Source organism: Podarcis bocagei, assembly GCF_964188305.1.
Source record: "Podarcis bocagei genome assembly, chromosome: 5".
Taxonomy (NCBI): Eukaryota; Metazoa; Chordata; class Lepidosauria; order Squamata; family Lacertidae; genus Podarcis; species Podarcis bocagei.
This window is the reverse complement of record NC_138129.1, coordinates 71,077,976-71,094,548: the sequence shown is the minus strand read 5'-3', so window position 1 is coordinate 71,094,548 and position 16,573 is coordinate 71,077,976. Positions and strand designations below refer to the sequence as shown.

General features: G+C 44.8%; 1 long non-coding RNA gene across 1 annotated transcript in view; it reads left to right on the top strand.

Annotated features, from left to right (window-relative positions):
- Positions 1–2,465: 2,465 nt before the first annotated feature.
- The window catches only part of LOC308586826, a 34,613-nt gene continuing 20,505 nt past the window's right edge, over positions 2,466–16,573 (top strand). Inside the window, exon 1 of the long non-coding RNA XR_014008073.1 lies at positions 2,466–2,555. This is a non-coding gene — a long non-coding RNA (uncharacterized lncRNA). The remainder of the gene's footprint in view (positions 2,556–16,573) is intronic.

The following is a 16,573-nucleotide window of genomic DNA, read 5'->3' as shown; positions in this document are numbered from 1 at the left end:
ACACGCGCTCAAAATGCATAAAATGGCAGCTCCCTTCCTCTCTTTCAATACAAGCTCTAAATATTAAACCGGAGAGTCGTCACACAGCATTTGACTACTAGAAAAGACAGGCATACAGAGAGCTTTTATTATCTTACCCCCTACTACAAAAAACATCCCATTAGGACTGGAATAACCTCCCGATGCACTATCTACTTGGGCTTTAATGTATGTTTTCGTTACCCCCTGCCTCCGAATGTTAATACTGTGTATAGTTTAATGGCTGGTAAATAATTTAATGTGCAGAGTTTTTGCTTTTTAAAAAAGTTATTCTGTATCAATGCGGAAAGATGTTCATTCAAATTCAAAACTATTTATTTATTTTGGGCAAGATTCACTAGAACGTCCTTCTGCAAAGAGCCCTATTAAAGTGAACAGAATTGTGCAAAAGTGCTGGGGTTCTTGCATTGCACCTCTCCATTGCAAAGGGTCTTTTTGTGGGAGAGTTTAATTGGGGGGCAGGGGGTGGGAATCCTGCCCTTTCGCTTCTGCCGTCAGCAGCATTCTAGAGCAGTAGTTCTGTGATACATTTGGTCATATTGTCACGAGCATCTCTGAGCTCCAGATATATATAATATCCTCGCTGCTCATCCACAGGGCACGATGTACTCTCCATCATTACTGCAATCTGAATCATTGCAAGAGATGAAAAGGGTAACTGCCACTAGAAATCTGCAGAGAGTGAATTAATTAATGTGTTTCATTGTGTAAGAAGGAACTGCCAAAAGTTCCCATTTCATGTCAGTTTCAGAAGCACTAGAAATTAAACTTAAGAGAGGGACAAATAGAGAATTAGTTGAAGTTTCAAATCACACCATGTCAAAAATGGATCAGGATAAAGTGGGCTCTTGTTTCCCAAAGGAGGAGAGCAAAGTGGGAGGCTGGGGAAGCTGCCCCAGCCAGCAGCACCAATAATATGTCAAGACTCAGGCTTGGCCCTTGCTCGCTCTCCCTGCCATTTCCCCCTACATGAACTGCCTAGAGCTTCTACTAAGTTCATTTTTCACCATCCCAACCCCTTTACCAAAACCGCTTCTCTCTAGGGTTGCCATCCAGCCCTTTAAAAAAACAACCAGGATTGTCCCATTTTTGAACAGTGGTGTCCCCTGTCCCGTTTGGGATGCCTTTTGTCCCATTTTCAAAGTCATTAAAAAAAAAAATGGCATTAAAGTTTCCTCCATTGTGCACTCACAGTAACATGCCAGCGGGCTCTTCTGCGTTGGGCCAAGCTCCTGCTAATGGCTTCAAGAAGATGAGCAAAATGTTTCCTGGACCAGCACCCTCAGCTCCTTCAAAGCTAAGAATTCATTGCTATCTCTCTCTCTCCCCCCCCCCACTTCCTTTTTGGGGTAGGTTTCTACATTTATCATCCTTCTGGCAGGCTGAAATTCAGCAGGTGAGGAGCATTTCCTTTCAGTATTGTTGCTGGAATGTTTGCAGTTACTACTTGCCCCTGTTTTCACCATCAGAGGTGTATGGGGAGGTGAAGGCATTGAGTCTTCACCAGACTATTTCAGCCTCAGATGGGGTATATAAACAGCACTGGCCCTGGTGGGGGGAGAGAAATTGCATGAGTTCAGAGCAACTGGACACTTGTGCCTAGAGTCCAAGGCATAACAGAAGCTATCTCTGGCAAGTGAGGGACTCTCCCACAAACTGTCAGACCTCTGCCTGGATGAGTGAACCAGCAGAGAGCAGCTCCAAGTCTTGACACAGTGAATGATTTCTAATTAAAGAACAACAAAGGGCTGGATTCAACTAAATAGTTGTGCTAAGTGCAGTGTTTCTCAAACACTGAGAACTGTGCAAACTGTTTCTCAGTCTCCAGTTGTTTTTGCACTACAACTCCCATCATCCCTAGCTAGCAAGAACAGGGATGATGGGAATTGTAGTCCAAAAACAGCTGAAGACCCACATTTAAGAAATGCTGTTCTAGTGGAAATCCCCTTCCCTACCATGTACTGCCTGTGTCTCCTCAATCAGCTCTGGGTGGGGGTCAGGGGAACCCCCAAAACAACATGTAGGAGGAGAAACGGAGGGATCATTTATCAGGCATGCAGAAATGCTTGCACTGACAAAAGAACCTCCTTAGCATTACTTTGAATTTCTGTATTGCAGTCATTCCATTAGCAGTTCAGCATAATAACTCACACCTCTTTTTTATGCTCAGATGAAAGAAAACATCTAGCATGTCTTATATTTTTATTTAAACTTCCATCTGTCCCACCCCCTGTTATTTAGGAACGGTAATAGCTCCCCCCCCCCAGTGTAGACTGGGGTATTACAACATTTGCCCCAACGAGGGGTTCTTATAATGCTTCCAAAATAAACCTTCCAAAATCTAGATTGCAAAAAATTATTCTCCCTGTGCAGAATGGGTTCATGGGGAAAAGCTGTCCCATGAGCCCTTGCTGCAAAGAGGAGGAGGAAAGCCTATATAAAAAAAGGCTGCTTCCCCTGGAGCTCACAGCCATTTTGTCTTACGAGCTGCAGGTGGACTTCTCTTCTATTCCTTGGTATGTTAACCAGCAATTGCAGGGCAGGGCAGGGTGGGGCAGGACGGTTGGTGGCCAATTTTTATTCTTCATCTAGCGCTGAAGTGATGATGATAATGATAATGATAATGATAATGATAATGATAATGATAATAATAATAATAATAATAATAATAATAATAATAATAATAATAATAATAATAATTTATTTCTACCCCACCCATCTGGCTGGGTTTCCCGAGCCACTCTGGGCGGCTTCCAACAAAAGATTAAAAACACATTAAAACATCAGTCATTAAAAACTTCCTTAAACAGGGCTCTTTCAGATGCCTTCTAAAAGTCAGATAGTTGTTTATTTCCGTGACATCTGATGGGAGGCTATATGCTATCATTGGTAATATAAACTGAATTAACTGCTGTGGTGTGAGTTTATTCCAGTGCTTTCCAAACACATTCAATGCTTCTGGCTGCTTCTGTTGTCGACTTAGAGTTGGCCATTAAAAAATAAATTAATTGCTTGGTGGTTTGGCAGCATCTCCTGGTCGTCTTGGTTGTAAGGACACTATTGGAGGGGAGCTTGGGCCCCACAAAAGGTGGATGTGGCGCAGTGGCAACGCGCCAAGGCTGCGGTGTGTGTTGTATTGGCACCGGGGGGGGGGGGGTTAGTAATCTGGCACCCCCTGGTCAGGTTTAAGCTTTCAAACTTGTTTTGCCTGCACAGAGTTCACTTTTCATAAAGTAGCAATGGCATTTGGTTGGAACTTCTTTGTTGGGGTCTTCAGGGTTGGCTGTGGGGGCAGGTTGGCGGGAGTTGGACTGTGGTAGGGCTGTTGGACTGTGGTGGAAATGGCATTGGGCAGGATCAACATAGTATTTGGGGGGGGGTAAGGGGAAGATTGACCACTGCACCCCCACACTTGGGAAATCTGCCTGTTAGGAATCTGCACCCTTGTTGCCCAGTGAGACTTCACTTGCTTGGCTTGCACCACGGCGAGGTTCAACGCTGGCCGACACCCATGGAACGAATAAAAAAATTCCTTCCAGTAGCACCTTAAAGACCAACTAAGTTAGTTCTTGGTATGAGCTTTCGTGTGCATGCACACTTCTTCAGATACACTGAAACAGAAGTTGCCAGATCCTTCTATATAGTGAGAAGGTGGGGAGGGGTGTTACTCAGAAGGGTGGTGGGAATGGGAGATAGGCAGATAGCTGGGAGACCCATGGAACGAGTTTGGGGCAGATCCATTCCATCAGCATGGGCCTTGTGGAATGAGGAACTGATCCTGGGGCCCGATGCCATGCCAACCCTTACTCTGCCTGCTGCTGTCAAAGATTTGGCCTGGTTTTACCCTATCACCATTGTGCAGCCTTTTTATTTTGCTGCTCTCATGGGTCACATAATGCGTCTGCCTGGGCAAAAAGAGTTCAAGGTGATATCCAATTAAGCAGTTCCATTAGCAATAGAGTTTCTGTTTGTGCAGGAGGTAAAGTCCTCTCCTCCTGCCTCCCCCCCCCCCAACCATGTACTCTCCCCAAATCTGCTCCGGAGGATTGTGGGTAAACCCAGAACAGACTTGGGGAAGGTGAGGGCAAGAGGCTGAGGTAAAGTTTGTCTATGTGAAGAGATTCAGGTGTGCAGTTTGTGAAGAGACGGAAGGAGAATTCGGACAAACCCTTTCAAGCATCAGAATAATGTGTCAGGAGGCCACAAAGACCCACCAACTAGCCCCCAGCCCCAATTCTGTGACCAGGCAAAGTGCCTCTACATGGGTTGACAGTGCCCTCAGAGCCCCTTTCATTTCTTGCCCAATGTTCATGTTTTTCTTTTAAAATGAAGGGGATGTTTGTTTGTTTGTGTAGCAGGGATTCCTTCTCTCTCTCTCTCTCTCTCTCTCTCTCTCCACCCCCCCCCCCCAATCTGCGCTTTAATGGCTTTGGAGGTGGAAGTCTATTTTGGGATGTTGTATCTGAACAATTCCAAGTTTTTCCGCTGGTAAATGGGTATTTTGTGGTGCTCGTGACAGTTTCTTTGATTTCCAAATGTGCCTCTGGACCTGAAAAGTTGCACTGGGTGGGGAACTGTTCATGTGATGTGTTGTTATTTTAACTGCACTATTTTTGGCATTTCTGTACTCTGCTCTGAAATATTACAATGTGAGTGGTCAATCTTTTCCGATAAAAAGTAAACTTACAAATGTACATTTATAGGAATCCTCCATGCAAGGTGATGTGACAAAGATCTCCCCTTGTGTGGAGGAGCCTAATGTGGTATTAACTGGCATCTGTCTTCAAAAAAAAAGTTGTGTTTGGCATAATCTTCATGCGTATGCTCAGTATTGGAACAGGGTCGAAGGTTAAAGGTTTTGCTCAGTGCTAGGGATGGATGAGAAATTCAGTTTTGTTTGCCTCTTGATAAGGAACAAGGTAATTTGCACTTCTCGAACCAAACATAGCTATTTTTCTCTGAAATGTGCAGTAGTTCTCCAACCAGAGTGTTCAAAAATGCATATATGAGGAGAAAGCGTGCATTAAAGTGCATCTGTTAGTGAAAATAGCATATATAAACATGCATTATACTGGGGGGGGGCAAGTGCCAAAACCACCTAAAAATATGTGTTTATTAAGAAAAGTTAACACTAAAATGCTGATGAATTTTCATGAGGATTAGAATTTTTTATATATTATAATAATCCTCAAATTGCTGTGGAAATGTGGAAAACAGGATTGAAGATTGGAAAAAATGAGAAGCTGAGAGAAATGGAAATTGGCAGGATTGCCCCTTTCTAACTCAGCGCTTTGACAGGCCCCTGAAGAATGATTTAACCTTGCCCTCCACCCACCCCCGTTTATATTGAGCATCGTCTTTTAATTCTGCACTCTCTTTGAACATCCAAATAATTTTACTGCTCCACAAAGCCTGCTCTTGAACAGAGGTGACTTCAGGAGCAAGTCACTTACTTTAATTTCTAAACATCTCTGTGCAGAATGTACCACTGTGCCTATCTTCCTGTTCCTGTCCAAAACACATGAACAGCTGGTGTAACCTGTCCCCATTTGATCAGTGCCTCCCAGTTTATTTTCCGCTGATGGTAAACAACCCCTGGAACATGTTTGTATCTAGAATGTAAAATTAAACCTTAATTTTGCCTTTCTGTTCCATAGCTGGCAGAATCCTTTAATTAGACACAGGAAGAATGTGCTGGGCATTCTCATTCATTCATTCTCTCTCTCTCTCTCTCTCTCTCTCTCTCTCTCTCACACACACACACACACACACACACACACACACACACACACTTACTTTCTTTAACTCTCTAACAATCCCTGTGGAGGCAAGTAGCATTCAGGAAATAGACAAAGAGGAATCTAAGGTAACAAGCAGGTAATGTTAAGAGCAGAGCAAAAGTTCATTGGGGAGAAGGAGCAAAAGCTTTACCCCTTTGGTGAACAAATACGTTCAGACAGGTATTGATCTAAGTCGAGGAGGGAAAGTGTTCGCCTGCCATCATGAAATAGCGCTTATTAGGGGTGAAAAATGCAAGAACGAGGTTACAAGTGGTGAAGAGAGAAACTAAACATTTGTTTGTGATCAAGAGTTTGGGAGAGGGGGAATGAAAATATTTTTTCCTCGCTAGTAGCCCGGATTATAGAAGGGCAGGAGAGCTCCTTTAGTTAAGGCGAGCGGTAAAAATGGATGTTGGTCATTATAAGCTTATAAAAATGGCATATCTGTAAGTCATTCTGCCCACTGCTGATGTAACAAGAAACAGGCACAGGGCAACTCACCAGAGCTTTCCTCTAGCAATACACAAAGGTTGGTATTTAACTAAACAAGTGGACCAATTTCCACTTGTGCAGTCGGGCTTTCCCCTCCCCTCATTACCCCATGTGCCCCCTACACCATCCCCAAATCTGCTCCAGAGCGTTGAAGGTCAACAGATTTTGGGGCATCAACCTTACTTTGCCATTTCTCAGCTTTGTAAAACTTGATCCCACATGAAATAGCCTTAATTCTGATCTTTAAACCAGCAGTCATTAAATCCATACTAGATTTTTGGCACCCGCTAAGGACATTCTTGTTATGCCTACCCAGATGCTTAGAAAGGCTGATGCGAATTATAACCTGTTTTAGTATTTTAACTTCCTGTACATTTTAATCTATTTTACATATTTTCTGAATCTGTCTTTTTGTAAATCGCTTTGCGTTTTTTGTTTTTTAAAGAATCAAGGGGTGTATAAATTTTATGAAATAAATAGTAAATAAATCCATGCATCCGAACATAGGAATACAGTGGTATCTCGGGTTACATACGCTTCAGGTTACATACTCTGCTAACCTAGAAATAGTGCTTCAGGTTAAGAACTTTGCTTCAGGATAAGAACAGAAATCAGGCTCCGGTGGTGCGGCGGCAGCAGGAGCCCCCCATTAGCTAAAGTGGTACTTCAGGTTAAGAACAGTTTCAGGTTAAGTACAGACCTCCGGAACGAATTAAGTTCTTAACCTGAGGTACCACTGTATTGTAAAATATCGATTTTTTTTCTCTTTAAATACTAAGAAATACACTGTGGGGAACATATGTCAGGCAGCCATGACTAATCACACCTCTGTGGCTTGTCTGCACTGTTTTGGTTTCCACATTGCATGGTCTTCACTGGAAACCTCAGGCATGTTGGGCATCTGGAATCGCCAAACATGACTTGTTCCAAAAAATGCCTTGAAGACCTGTTCGAGTGAAATGCTGGTGCAGGAGGAAGTCACAAGAGACAGCCAAAAGCTGCCCCCTCCATCACTTTTCCTTGCTCATGTCCTCAAGACACACAGGTCAGACATGTTAGCAGATGCAACCTTGGAGAAAAGTGTGTAGGTGTTTAGCTACATCATACAAGACGCACAGCTGTTTGGTGAAACTGTTTGGAAACTGCAGCTTGTCTAGCAGTTTTGGGACAAGGGTCACTTCATTCATTACCGTCAAAGACTACACATTTTTTTTTAAGAATAGCAAACACCCAATTCTGGTGTGAATCAGATTCATGTTCTTTTTTTCACTGCACCAAAACATAAACCTCTCCTGGGGAGGTTGCAAAGTGCTTCCACAATGTATATACAGCTACACCACTGCTTCGCCCACCTGAAGCATAGTGTAGAAATGAGCATGTGAGGATTTTCAACTTGTTCATATCTCTCCCTTGTGACTTGGGAACGGCCTCACTCTCAGCGGATCTGCACACTGCAAATATTTCCTTCTGCTGCCACTTTGGCGCCACATCCGTATTGGTTCTTCTCAAAACCATATAGAAACGAAGCAACACTCACCCTTCTCCCTCCTCCCCAAAGTTCCAGCCACAAAAGGGTGGCTCAGACCAAGATACCCCAGAGCATGTACAGAGTGCAACGAGGGAAAGTGAGTAGAGAAGGGGACTTTGGGCTGAGCTCCCATGATGCATGGCTCCCCGCCATCCACTGGTTAGTGTAGCTGTCTCAGGCAGGAAAGTTTTCATGTATAATGCAGGATTTTTGGATTTTAAGCACCCAAGGACTTAAGCATTCAAGGATTCTGTTATGTGCATAGCGTTCTAGTAGCTTTATAAGTACTATTTCCTCCTAAAGAGACAGCTGGTCAATAAAAATCAGACCATTGGTTTGAAGGCAACTACCTGGAAATTTCAGCTAGTTGAAAACGCAGCAGCGAGATGACTAGCTGGGGTTACGTTTAGAACTCACAGAGGCCCTGTTTTATAGCAGCTACCGTATTGGCCCGAATATAAGCCGCACCTTCAAAATTCAAGGGGGGTGGGGAGAGACAGTACCTGAATATAAGCCGCTCCCTTAAAATTCTGAAGGCACTCACACCCGTTCCGTTTTACCGTAAAAGTAATTTTTTGTAAGGTCGTGAATTTAAGCCACACTTTTAACTTTTCATGGTCGGAATTTGGAAGAAAAAAAAAGTGTGGCTTATATTCAGGCCAATACGGTATGTTTGATTTCCAATTCAAGATGCTCACATTAGTTTTCTGAAACCCCTGTATGACTTAGGCTCAAAGTATCTTGAAGACCACCTCCCTCCCTACAGACACCCTTGGGTGCCAAGATCAGCAGAGAGGGCTGCTCTTGATTGTTCCACCACTCTCAGAACTTCAGAAGGTGACAACTCGGGAGAGGGCATCCTCTGTAGCAGCCTCTTAAGTTGTGGAATTCCCACCCCAGAGAGGTTCTTCCGCCCTATTCATTGTACAGCTTGCATTATATTCTGAAGACCCACCTCTTTACGTTGGGCTTTGACACCTGAGATATTTGGACGCACCATATTCTAGTCCCAAACTATCATACCCTCCAACATTTCTCTGATGAAAATAGGAACATCCTATTCCATAATAATAATAATTTTACTATTTATAGCCCATCCATCTGACTGGGTTGCCCCAGCCACTGTGGGTGGCTTCCAACAAATATTAAAAAAATGTAAAAAATTAAAAAAAACTTACTTCTACAGGGCTGCCTTAAGATGGCTCGGGGATTTGGATAACTCCATACAATGTCAGCATTTCTCCAATGAAAATGTTGAATGGTCACTTTAAAATGTGAAGGTTCATTATTGCTTCACAAGTTGTGTATGTCTTTAAGGGCCAGGGCAAATAACGAGACCCAGTCTTACAGCTGTGAAACATAGTAGGTGCTGCTGAGTTGTGTTAATCAAGCTGTGTCAGCAATTGGGTATAGTATATAAGGAGCAGCACCTAGCTCTCCCATGGTGGTTGGGTCTGGTTTGTTGTTGATGTATTTAGTGTATAAGGAGTTCTTGTTTTTCATATTAAAACCTTGTTTAAGTTATTTTTGAGTTCCTTTTTAATGCATGGTCTGCCCAGCAAGCTCTCTGCAGCGCTACTAAACTGCAAATAGCCAACAGAAAATAGGGACGTTCTAAGGAAAAGTGGGACATTCCGGGATCAAATCAGAAACTGGGACTGCTTCTGTAAATCCGGCACTGTCCCTGGAAAATAGGGATACTTGGAAGGTCTGCTGTTTTTCATTTTGTAGTATTAAACTGCTGTGATCCTATGTTGGCCCTTATGGTGAAGAGTAGATAATAAATCGAATTACCGTACTAACAATGGCAACAAATTTTCTGATGGAAGAGCACAAAACATGGCATTTGGACAACTTTGCCTCTGTTTTTTTGTTCCTGGGGCTGACTAGTTCCCACTAACCTTTACGTGGGAATTGACTGCTTCTGGTCAAGCCTCCCCCTTTTTTCTGCAGTTTTGGAGCTGCTGGGAGTAGCTGCCTGTGAAGTTGGGAGCCAGCTTGCTTACGTACCAGAAAATGTGCACAATATTTTGTCATTTTCCCCCAGCTGTTTTATCCTTCCTCACCTGTTGAGAGGAATGTGATTAGGCAATAAGCATTAAATTTACCAGCCGAGCTGCAGAAAAGAACACAGGGATGAGGAACAGTGTTTGCGGCGCGATAAGCTAATGAAACGCAGGGGAGAGCCACGGAGATGCGCGGTGAGGCCCAAACCATTAAGGTACAGAGCAGTCTGCCTAACTCTTAACTGAGTAGGTAGAGGATGAGATTGTATCTGGAAAAAGAGAGAAAAGGGAAGGATCGGTGTGTGAAGGCTCTTCTCTGACTTCCTGAGCTGAAGTTAAGCAAACTTTTGATGGAAGAACAATATGCTTGTACCTTCAGGGCTTGGGAATTCTTGCTTTGCAAATATTTTTGCAATGATCGCATTTGCAGTGACGTTATGAATTTGTGCTTATTTTTCCTTTGACCAGTGACTTGTTGTGGTTGTTGTTTCAGACTTAACTGTTGCCTTGTCCATGTCTTAACATGAATCTGGTGTATTAAAGCCTCAGTTCCCTTTGTGGCATTTTGAGTTCTTTCCCCTGCTCCCCGAAATGCCCACACAAAGTCTTAGCTGCAGATGAGCTCCTTTCCTGTTGGTTGACTTTCTGCTTCTCCCGAGGCTGCTGCTGGGAGTCACAGGGAAAGTTTGAAGTGTAAGGACAGGCATAGGCAAATGCGGCCCTCCAGACGTTTTTGGGACTACAACTCCCATCATCCCTGACCACTGGTCCCATTAGCTAGGGATGATGGGAGTTGTAGTCCCAAAACATCTGGAGGGCCAAGTTTGCCTATGTCTGTGGGAAAACGGAATCCGTTACAGAAGTCCGTTCAACTTCTAAAAAAGTTCAAAAACTCAGGTGCCGCTTTGATTGGCTGCAGAAGCTTCATGCACTAATCGGAAGCCGTGTAAGCTGTGTTGAACATTCGGGTTCCAAAGAACGTTTGCAAACCGGAACACTCACTTTTGGGTTTGTGGCTTTTGGGAGCCAAAACATTCAAGTCGCAAGGCGTTCAACAACCAAGGTATGACTGTATCAGGGGGGAAATTGAAAAGAGCCTTCTTCGATTGTGTTGTGAATAGGGGTGGGTTTCAGTTTGCATTTAATGGTGAACTTATATAATTTGCAATTTATGGAACTGTGTGTGAACCAAAATGTTGTCACATTTCTCTGAATGCAGTTCCGAATGCTCCAAATGCATTTTTCCAGCCCAAGTAACATGTATGAAGATAAATGTACTGAGGTAGAGCAGAGGTTGAACGGCCATCTCTCATGGATGCTTTAGCTGAGATTCCTGAATTGCAGGGGGTTGGACTAGATGATGCTCGGGGGGGGGGGGAAGGGCCCAGGAAGAGAACTGAGCTGAGTGTAGAAAGGTCTACAAGCGAGCAGCTTGTAGAGACACAAGGGTGTCTCTCTGGAGAGCTGAGTTGGGCAGTGGATTTTGCTTTTTGGAGTAGGTAAGCTAGTTTGCTTCCTCCTTTGCTCAACCTGCATATCTGTAAACAAATCTCATATGTTCCAAAGTGCCATAAGCCTCTGGCGACCTCCCTTAAAATGAAACCAATCGTGGAAAGCGCTGAGCCCCCAGAACTTCTCGCCACTTAGGAAAGGTGACACTAAGAAGGTGGGTGCTCACACTTCCGTAATTGACCCCACATTTGCTCAGATACATATAACATACTTAAGGCTGGCGTTCATCTTGATAACCTCCAAGGGGTTTATAACGACCCCGCTGGAAGTCATAGAATCATAGAGTTGAAGGGCAAGCCTTCAATGTAGAAATCTCAACTAAAGCATCCATGACAGATGACCAGCCAACCTCCTTAAAAACCTCCAAGGAAGAAGAGTCCACAACCTCCCAAAGGAGACGGTTCCACTGTTGATCAGCTCTTGCTGTCAGAATCCTCTTCGGAATCTCCCTTCTTGTAACTTGAAGCCGTTGATTCGAGTCCTACCCTTCAGAGCAAGAAAACAAGCTTGTTCCCTCTTCCATGTGGCAGCCCTTTCAGATAATTGAAGATGGCTATCCTATCTCCTCTCAGTCCCCTCTTTTCCAAGCTAAACATACCCAGCTCCTTCAAGCGCTCCCCATAAGGCTTCTTTTCCAGACCCCTGATCATGTCGGTTGCCCTCCTCTGCACACATCCTGGCTTGTCAACTTCCTTCCTAAGTTGTTTGTGGTGCCCAGAATTGGACATAGTATTCCAGGGCTTGAATTAGACACATCGAAGAAGCATTTCAGGAAAACACATTGTAAACTTCAAAGTGGGAAATCGTGTTGGCGAAAGACGGAACCCCACAGCGCCATCTGGTGTCACAGTGTCATAACGCATATAAAACACTTTTTTCTTTACTAATATAGTCCCAGGTGTGATCTGACCAAGGCAGAATAGAGTTGTGCTGCTACTTTCCCTGATCTGGACACTATACTTCTGTTGATGCAGCCTAGAATAACATTACACCCCCCCCCCCCCGCTGCATCACACTGTTGACACATGTTAAGCTTGTGGTCTACTAAGACCCCTAGATCCTCCTTTTCACATGTACTGCTGGTAAGCCAGGTGTCCCTCGTCTTATATTTGTGCATCTGGTTCTTCATGCCAAGGTGCATGAAAAGCATATGCTCCCCTCCAGAGCTGGACTGCTCTCCTGAGTTTTCAGGCAGGTCTGTTTATCTGTATGCTGCTTAGCTCCTGCTCTTTTGGCTGTCAGACGGCCTTGAGGCCACTTTCCTCCGTGTTCCCACACCTGGAGGGTCCACTCGTGGCTTTCGAACATTAAAAGCAACACTGGCCTTTTTCCCATTTCCTTGTGGCTCGGGTGCTGAGTTTGCTTCTCGCAAGCTGCGCTATGCCAAGAGACATGTAATGAGCTGTATAACTTTAATTCAACAAATTGAATACATAACTTGATGAAAGGCAGGTATTTTAATTTAATCTTTGCCAGGCTGAGCTCTTTATTTTACTCTGCTCTCCTGCTGGCATCTCTGTTTGCCTTGCATTCAATCCTTCAGAGCTGACTCAAGGGCAGGATGCCCCAGGAACAGCAGGATGTCACCTTTTATAATGAATGAAACCCTTGAAAGGGTGACCTGGAAATGCTTTTGTTTTGCTGAGTTTCAGAATGGTAGCCACTTCACATTTGTATCTGTTAGACACATTGTAATTCCCCGAACAATAGGGCTGGGAGTTAAAACAGTGGAAGAGGTGGGTGGGGGAACCAAATTGCAATAAATCATGCTTTTATAAATCTGAGAAGAGAACCACACTCATGAATAAGTCCATCTGCTATCCATCTGCTTAAAGGTGAGTCTCGCCCATAGCCTTAGCATCAAAGGCAGAGGAGGGCATGCAGTCCTTCAGATGGCAATGAACTCCACTTCCCATCATCCCCAGCCAGCATGTCCAATGATCAAAGTTGACGGAAGCTAGAGGTACCACAGTCTGGAGGGTCATGATGCTTGAGCTAACTGGTACATGCACCAAGGCATGGTAATGAACTTCAGGCTTGCATAGCCTTCCCCACCAAACACTTGGAACCTTTAATGTGAACTAGGGTTTATGCCTATAAATATCCTGTTCATGCAGCCCGTCCATCACATGAAATAGGTGTGTGTATGTGAATGAGCTGATTGGAATGTCCTCGATAGCTCAGTTGGTTAGAGTGTGGTGCTGATAACCCCAAGGTTGCAGGTTCAATCCCCGTAAGGGACAACTGCATATTCCTGCATTGCAGCCAGTTGGACTTAGGTGATCCTCAGGGTCCCTTCCAACTGTGATCAGGCTTTTGTCTATAAAGTGTGCAGATTCCAGCTCTTATTAAAATGTCCACATCTCCAAAGGGTCAGGATGGATGAGCCCAAAGCTTTCTCCTCCTCCTGCCGTGGAATCAACTTGCATACTAGGGTAACTAGTGGTTTTTGGAGAGGTTCACATCATGACATTTCAAGGCAATGCTGTTTGGTTTGTCTTGCTGTTTGCCTGCAATCCATACGTCATTTCATCCCTATCAAGGTCCACAGGGAGGAAATAGTGTCCTATGTCACCTTGGTCATAGACGAAATCCCATGAAATCATCCAGAATATTGTAATGCTGCAGCATACATAGAAAGGAACATTAGGTGGGGAACAGTCTGTAACCTAGGCAATGAGAGATGTTATGGTCAGCAGGGAGAGGGAGGTTTTGGAGAGTGTGTGTCTGTCTACATCACTTGTGTGAGAAGTTCCGTTAATGAAAGCTGGCTGCTGGCATGCCATCAGAACAAACTCTGAGGTGAAAGTAAAACCTGGGATCTGAACTCTGGCTGAGGCTCATAAATGAAACGGAGGCTCAAACTGTGCATTTAAGTGGAGTGACATTACTCTTTCCTCTGCGTTTTCAAACTCAAAGCAGCCTAGGCAGGCTCCAGGCAGTAAAAGTGGGCAGGCAGACTTAGCCCTTTCCCATCAGGCTCTTTTCCACGTCAAAATTGCACTCACTAAGCTGCCTTTTCATTCATAAATTAGGATGAGGGTGGTGGGATATGAGGACTACACATCTTCCTTTCTCTAAAGATGAAGTAATAGCTTGGGGAGGGTATTTTTAAATTAAAAAGGACCTAGGGGAGGTTTAGGGACGCGGGTGGCGCTGTGGGCTAAAGCCTCAGCGCCTAGGGCTTGCCGATCGAAAGGTCGGCGGTTCGAATCCCCGCGGCGGGGTGCGCTCCCGCTGCTCGGTCCCAGCGCCTGCCAACCTAGCAGTTCGAAAGCACCCTCGGGTGCAAGTAGATAAATAGGTACCGCTTACCAGCGGGAAGGTAAACGGCGTTCCGTGTGCTGCGCTGGCTCGCCAGATGCAGCTTTGTCACGCTGGCCACGTGACCCGGAAGTGTCTCCGGACAGCGCTGGCCTCTGGCCAATAGATGTGAGATGGGCGCACAAACCCCAGAGTCTGTCAAGACTGGCCCGTTCGGGCAGGGGTACCTTTACCTTTACCTTTAGGGGAGGTTTAGCAGCAAGCATCCCTAACCCTTTGAATTTTTTGATATTGATTACATTCTCAATTTCTATGCTGGATACTGCCATGAATGGATTTGACCTTAAAGGACAGCCTACGATACTTTAAATAAATTTAATAAATATGGCCGGCAGACTCCTAATCCAGATAACAAAACCATATATGTATATCTACTCAGAAGCAAGTCCCGTTGAGTTCAGTGGGACTTAAACCCAAATAAATGGGCATAGGATTAAGAATCATAATGTGCCGTTTTGAGCCTAACTGTCTGTGTGCATTAAGCTTCAACAGGTTGGCAGCTTGAGGATGACTAATGGTGTTGTCTTTAAAGATGGGACGCGGTTGGTGCTGTGAGCTAAACCACTGAGCCTCTAGGGCTTGCTGATCAGAAGGTCAGCAGTCCAAATCCCCATGACGGGGTGAGCTCCTGTTGCTTTGTCCCAGCTTCTGCCAACCTAGCAGTTCAAAAGCATACCAGCGTAAGTAGATAAATAGATACTGCTGCGGCAGGAAGGTAAATGGCGTTTCTGTGTGCTCTGGCACTCGTCATGGTGTCCCATTGCACCAGAAGCATTTTAGTCATGATGGCCATATGGCCCAGAAAGCTGTCTGTGGACAAACGCCGGCTCCCTCAACCAGAAAAGCGAGATAAACGCTGCGCCCCATAGTCGCCTTTGACTGGACTTAACCATCCAGGGGTCCTTTACCTTTTACCTTTGTCTGTAAAGACAACAGAGAACCTGCTGAGAAAATGGACTGCAATGCCCTTTGTGTGGAAGAAGCAGTGTAGAGTTTGGTGTGCTTGTCCCGGGCTCGTGACTGTCAAGTATAAACAATAAAGCCGCGGTAGGCAACCTAAGGCCTGGGGGCTGTATGCGGCCCAATCGCCTTCTCAATCCAGCCCGTGGACGGTCTGGGAATCAGCATGTTTTTACATGAGTAGAATGTGTCCTTTTATTTAAATTGCTTCTCTGGGTTATTTGTGGGGCATGCCTGGTGTTTTTACATGAGTAGAATGTGTGCTTTTATTTAAAATGCATCTCTGTTTATTTGTGGGGCATAGGAATTCGTTCATATTTTTTTTCTTCAAAATATAGTACAGCCCATCACATAGTCTGAGGGATGGTGGACTGCCCCACGGCTGGAAAAGGTTGCTGATCCTTGTTTATAGCGATGTGGCTAAAAGCTGAAAATAGGCAGGTTTGAATCTACGGTACAGTCCTACCTTGGGTTAAATATGCTTCAGGTTGAGCATTTTCAGGTTGTGTTCCGTGGCAACCCGGAAGTAACGGAACGTGTTACTTCCGGGTTTCGCGGCATGCGCAGATGCTCAAAATGACATCACATGCATGCGCAGAAACAGTGAATCGCGACCTGCGCACGCGCAGACACAAGTTGCATTCTGCTCAGCATGCAAACAGGGTTCCGGAACGGATCCCATTCGCATCCAGAGGTACCACTGTACTAGCCTTGTAAAATACATGTGGCTTGCATCCAACATAGCACTAAGCAACTGTCCTGCACTCCCCTCAAAATCTGTCCTCAGGAGCAATCTGGAGCAGAGTTGGGGAGGACATGGGGCGCACGCAGGCTGAGAAGAAGTGAGAAAGTCCCGTTTCACAAGTGGAAATCCTTGAGTTGAGAGGATGTATACTTAGCACTATGCTGGATTTAAGCCTGATATTGAGTAC